We start from the raw sequence: 6,029 nt of genomic DNA on the forward strand, positions 1-6,029 counted from the left end.
TTCAAGCTCCACCAAGGGGCCCAACTCACCGGCTTGCCCAGGCATGTGGCCCAGGGAAGCCCTGGAGAACTGGACCAAGGCAGTAGAGGGGTGCTGGGGTTACCCAAGTCCCGAAACCCCCCCCAGGCCTGATTAAGAAGGCCTCCAGCATGGCGGGGGCCTGCCGAACCCCATACTGCTAGACTCCCGGAATGTTCCCTTGTTTTGAGAAGCACAAAACACTTGTCTAATTTGCGTGTCATTCTGGCACTGGGGCCACGGTAATCTTCTTTGAATCATTCAAATTTTAGCAGTTATACTACCTAAAGTGAGCCCTGAAAATTTTTTTTCATATCTTTCAAGTTATCTAGAAATGTAAATTTACATTTAGTTGTTGCATGATCTGAGGGAGGCATATACTTGGAGATGATAAATACTATCTTAAAAAAGAATGTTAGGGAACCACAGTGGGTAGGGGGCATTGCCTTGCACGCAGCAGACCCAGGTTTGATCCCCAGCATCCCATATAGTACCCAGAGCCTGCCAAGAGTGATTTCAAACCACAGAGCCAGGAGTGACTCCTTAGTGCTGCTGGGTGTGGCCTAAAAATTAAAAAAAAAAAAAAGAAGAACAGGGCCGGGCAGTGGTGCTAGAGGTAAGGTGCCTGCCTTGCCTGCGCTAGCCTTGGATGGACCGCGGTTCGATCCCCCGGCATCCCATATGGTCCCCCAAGCCAGGAGCGACTTCTGAGCGCATAGCCAGGAGTAACCCCTGAGCATCACCGGGTGTGACCCAAAAACCAAAAAAAAAAAAAAAAAAAGAACAACAACAACAACAACAACAACACAGGGATTCATTCTCTGTGCTTTTAGTTTTGAATTTTATTTTTTTTTGTTTTCGTTTTCGTTTTTGTTTTTTTGGGGGGGTCACACCCGGCAGTGCTCAGGGGTTACTCCTGGCTCTGACAGGCACGGGGGACCATATGGGAATCCAGGATTCGAACCACTGTCCTTCTGGATTAAGGCAAATGCCCTACCTCCAGGCTATCTCTCCAGCCCCTAGATTTGAATTTTCTGTTAACACCTTTGCTTAAGTCTGGGAATATTGTTCCCTGGTAAAAGCACCTGCTTCACAGGCATGAGGTCTTGAGTGGAATTCCTGACACCAGCCCATATGGTCAGGTATGATTCCAGAGCATTGTCAATGAGACCCCAGTTCCACACCATAAGCCCAATTTCCCACATACCTTAACCAAGTATGAAAACCCCCAGACAAGGCAGCAAAAGCAACATGAAAGGGAAGGGGAGGAGGGCATGTATTTCTTTATCTCACTCAACAAGTGCACCATGTATCAGATATCTGGGTGATGAAAAATCCAGTGACAGCTATAGTTAGTAGACATTGAGTATTTTCTGTGTATTCTGTTAAGCATTTTGTTAGAAGCATAATAAACATCAGTTACTAGATATTAATGTTTTAACAAATGCTTTTAACAAACACTAGAGTGTAAATGATTTTAATATTATATTTTAATATAAATTTTAAATGAGGAACCTAGGAGAACATAGAGAGGTTCATTTACTTGCTCCAAATCACACAGCTGGCTAGCTAGGAGCTAAGATTTAAGGGTCCAGAGACCCATATCTTAGCTTCTCTTGTTCATATAGAATTTTTTTTTGGAGGGGTTGGGTTACACCTGGCAGCGCTCAGGCATTACTCCTGGCTCTACACTCAGAAATCACTCCTGACAGGCTCAGGGGACCATATGGGATGCCAGTATTCAAACCACCGTCCTTCTGCATGTAAGGCAAACACCCTAACCCCATGCTATCTCTCCGGCCCCATATAGAATTTGTATTCCCAGTAACTCAAGACCTCCCAGGAGTCCATGCTCCATACAAACAAAGATGAGCATTGGCTTGAGTGTCAAGCCAGGTTTACTCAGTGAAGTCCAGTATTGTGCCAGCAGAACCCCCGCCCAGTCCCTAAGCATTACTGAGGTGTCCCTTCTACCTAATCTCTATTGAAATTATTTAATCTTTATGAGACTTAATATTATCACTGTAAATTGGAAATAATATCATAATTCTGATTGGGAAGTACTTATAAGTCCTTCTATTGGCATTAACACTAGGACCTTCACCATAGATGGAAGGAATTATTCTCATTTGTTATCAAACATAAGGACTTGGAAGGAAGTTGTTTCTCAGTGTGCAAACCTTTACTCATAAACCTTATAAACTAATTATTGTTAGTTCCAGTTACTGTTATTCCAGTTTTGTGTGATTTTGAAAAGTCCTCAAATTCTCAAGTCTCAGCTTCCTCATCTGTGACATGGAGAAATAATAGACACTACAAAGTTGTTGGGATAATTTGAAATCATCATGTGACATTTATTAGTTCAGGCCCCTAAACAAAATACCATAGTTGTGAAGGGCAGGGTAGTTGAAAAGTAGGCATGAATCTTTTATTTCTGAAGACTGGGAAGTCCAAGATTCAGGGACCAGCAGATTCTCTTGGCTTCCAGATGGCTTCCAGATGGCTGCCTCCTTGCTCACTTGGCCTAGAGGAAACAAAATCTCTAGTATCCTCTCTTATCAAGGCACTAATCATTTCATAGCAGCCCCACCCTTGTGATCTCATGTTAACTTCTCCAAAGTCCCATTTCCAAATTCTTTCACTTTGGAGGCTAGGACTTCAATTTATGATTCTAAGGAAGGGATACAATTCAGTCTGTAATACATGGAAAGAACTCAGCATAGTAACTGATCAGTGATTAGTAAATGTTTCTATTGTTGGAGGAAAACATCTAGATTTTTCTCCTTTTACCCAATCTCTAGTTAGGTTTGGGCTGCCTTTTAGGTTCAGCCTAAAGGCAGTTTCTATCATAGTTGTTAGCACTTTAGGAACACTCTAAATTAACACGAGCATATTTTAAAAGGGAAAAGTTTAAGAATTGATTTAGACTATTGTTTCCCAAAGGCAGATATGCAAAAAATTCTATACCAACTCCTAGGCCACTATCAAGTCAAAGTGAACTAAAAGCAAAATCAGCTGCCTGTTCAGTATAATCAGAGTAACATCAACAACATGAAAGAAGGTGCTTGCATTAACCTTAGTTACTGCTCACAAAGAGACTATAACTCTGGACTTTGAGGCCAATTCTTTCACATGCTACCCCCCCACACACTTTTCTAGTTTGTGCAGTGTATAAGGAGGTCACTTGGTTTTCATAAGCATCATTTATCAAACTCTTTTTTTTTTTTTTTGATTTTTGGGCCACACCCGGTAATGCTCAGGGGTTACTCCTGGCTACGTGCTCAGAAGTTGCTCCTGGCTTGGGGGACCATATGGGACACCGGGGGATCGAACTGTGGTCCATCCAAGGCTAGCGCAGGCAAGGCAGGCACCTTACCTTTAGCACCACCGCCCGGCCCCTCATTTATTAAACTCTTAAGATCTAAGTAATCCCGTGATTCTTTCTTATTAGCCAGGTATAATCTCCATGACACCATTTCATGCCAATTTAACTGAATGCAAATACAGGCACTGGAATCTCTCTATTTCCTCAGTTTATGGAACAGATGATCACCAAGAAATTCTGTGCTAACAGTTCACAAAATTTTGACCCTCAGGAATCTACAGAACTTGTAGGATCCCACTGACTTGTGAACAGTACCATCTATCTGGGTCAAATCCTACAGGGCCTTAATGGCACATGAGTGATCTTGGAAGCCTTCTCTCATTTAGTTATTCAACTACCTTGTGTAGTGAGTGCCAGTTACATTTCAGGATTTTCGGACACTCAGGATAAAGCTGGGTACAAAACAATAAAGTTCCTGCACCATAAAAACAGAGCCAGCAGTGTACACACAGAAAATCACACATACACAAGCACAGGTATACACGGGCACACGGAGAGATACAAGGCACACAAAGGTACACACAGGTGCACACACAGATGTACACAGGAACACAAAGGCACACACACACAAGACACATACTAGTACACAGACATACGCAAATGCACACAAAGACACGGAAACACAGATGCACACAAAGAGACATACACATGGATATACACCAAGACTTAGAGCAGGGGTCTCAAACTTGTGGCCCACGGGACATTTGCAGCCCTCTGTACAACATTTTGTGGCCCGTGGCCAGCCTTCAAATATCACAGTATTCGCGATTATTTGCTTACCGAATAATCACAATAAAAATCGCATTAGTGGGCCCGGAGAGATAGCACAGCGGCGTTTGCCTTGCAAGCAGCCGATCCAGGACCTAAGGTGGTTGGTTCAAATTCCGGTGTCCCATATGGTCCCCCGTGCCTGCCAGGAGCTATTTCTGAGCAGACAGCCAGGAGTGACCCCTGAGCAACGCTAGGTGTGGCCCAAAAACCAAAAAAAAATTAGTAAAAAAAAATCGCATTAAACATTTGCATACCCTGAGCAGTTCCGTTCGGGGTATGCACATGTTTAATGCGATTTTTTGTGATTTTTTTTCTTATTAATGCGATTTTTTATTGTGAATATTCGGTAAGCGAATAATCGCGAATACTTTGCGCCTAGCGCAGATGTCATTTCTGCTGCTCCTGCCTGCTGTCCCTTGCATTATCGGAGGCCTAAGGGAGAGAAGGGAGAGAAGTTTATTACAAAGTTAGATTTTGTCATACCTTCATCAAAGCCTGCAGTGAAGAGAAAGATTGATGACTAGCACAGACAATTTCAGGAAAAGTGGGAGACGCAGTATTTCTTTGTTGAGCACAGAGGCATCCCCACATGTCTTATTTGCTCAGATAAGTTGCAGTGCACAAGGAATACAACTTGAAACGCCATTATTCAATTAAACATGCTGAGGAATATGCAAAATATCAAGGAAATGAGAGAGTCAAGCAGGTTGCCAGTCTTAAAACATGTCTAATGAGGCAACAAGATTTCTTCAAGAAAGCAACCAAAGAGAATGTTGCATGAGTCGAAGCTAGTTACATGGTTAGTGAGATGATTGCTAAGGCAGGGAAACCATTCACAGAAGGAGAGTTTGTTAAAAAAAAAATGCATGTTACAGGATGCAAGTATTATCTGTCTGGAAAAGAAAAGTCAGTTTAGCAAAATCAGCCTTTCTGCCAACACTGTGGCAGAGGGCATTTCTGACATGTCAAGTGACATTTATCATCAACTGTGTGAGAAAGCCAAATATTTTGATGCATACTCAGTTGCTCTTGATGAGGGCACAGATATAACGGACACTGTGCAGCTCACAATTTATGTCTGTGGTGTTGATTGCAATTTTGAATTGACAGAGGAGCTACTCACAATAATTCCAATGCATGGCCAGACCACTGCTAATGAGATATTTCGGCATCTGTGTGATGCAATTGAGAATGCAGGTTTGCCATGGAAGAGATTTGTTGGAATAATAACTGATGGAGTGCCATCGATGACAGGGAGGAAAAATGAACTGTGGCACTTGTTCAAAAAACACTTGAAGAGGAGGCCATTGCCCTTCACTGAATTATCCATCAGCAGGCCCTTTGCAGTAAATGTCTGCCATGTGACAATGTGATGTCTGTTGTTGTGAAATGCATCAACCAAATCAGATACAGGGGCTTAAAACATGGAAGGTTCCATGCTTTTTTAGAGGAAATGGAGTCAGAATCTGGAGATGTGCTCTATTTCACTGAGGTACGTTGGCTCATCAAGGGAAATGTCCTGAAAAGATTTTTGAGTTGAGAAAAGAAGTGAAAGCCTTGGAGAAGGATGGGAATGCTGTTCCTGAGTTCAGTGATCACAAATGGCTCATGGACTTAGCTTTTCTTGTTGACATCACACATAAGCTGAATGTACTAAACAAGATGTTACAAGGCCCAGGGCAGCTTATCAGTGCTGCCTATGACAACGTGAGCGCTTTCTCCACAAAACTTGTGTTATGGTAATCCCAGCTTTCTCAGACAAACCTTTGCCATTTCCCAGCATGCAAGGAACTTGTGGATGCAGGCATACCATTCAGTGGTGAGAAATATGTTGATGCTATTCTTAAGCTAGAGA

The 6,029-nt window shown here is 42.6% G+C and overlaps 1 non-coding gene across 1 annotated transcript; it reads right to left on the reverse strand.

The window, feature by feature from the left end:
* Positions 1 to 207: 207 nt before the first annotated feature.
* Positions 208 to 311, reverse strand: LOC126023754 (U6 spliceosomal RNA). Its single transcript, XR_007500824.1, has one exon. It is a non-coding gene; the product is annotated as a U6 spliceosomal RNA (small nuclear RNA).
* Positions 312 to 6,029: the final 5,718 nt, after the last annotated feature.

The sequence above is a fragment of the Suncus etruscus genome, chromosome 11 (assembly GCF_024139225.1).
Source record: "Suncus etruscus isolate mSunEtr1 chromosome 11, mSunEtr1.pri.cur, whole genome shotgun sequence".
Classification (NCBI taxonomy): Eukaryota; Metazoa; Chordata; class Mammalia; order Eulipotyphla; family Soricidae; genus Suncus; species Suncus etruscus.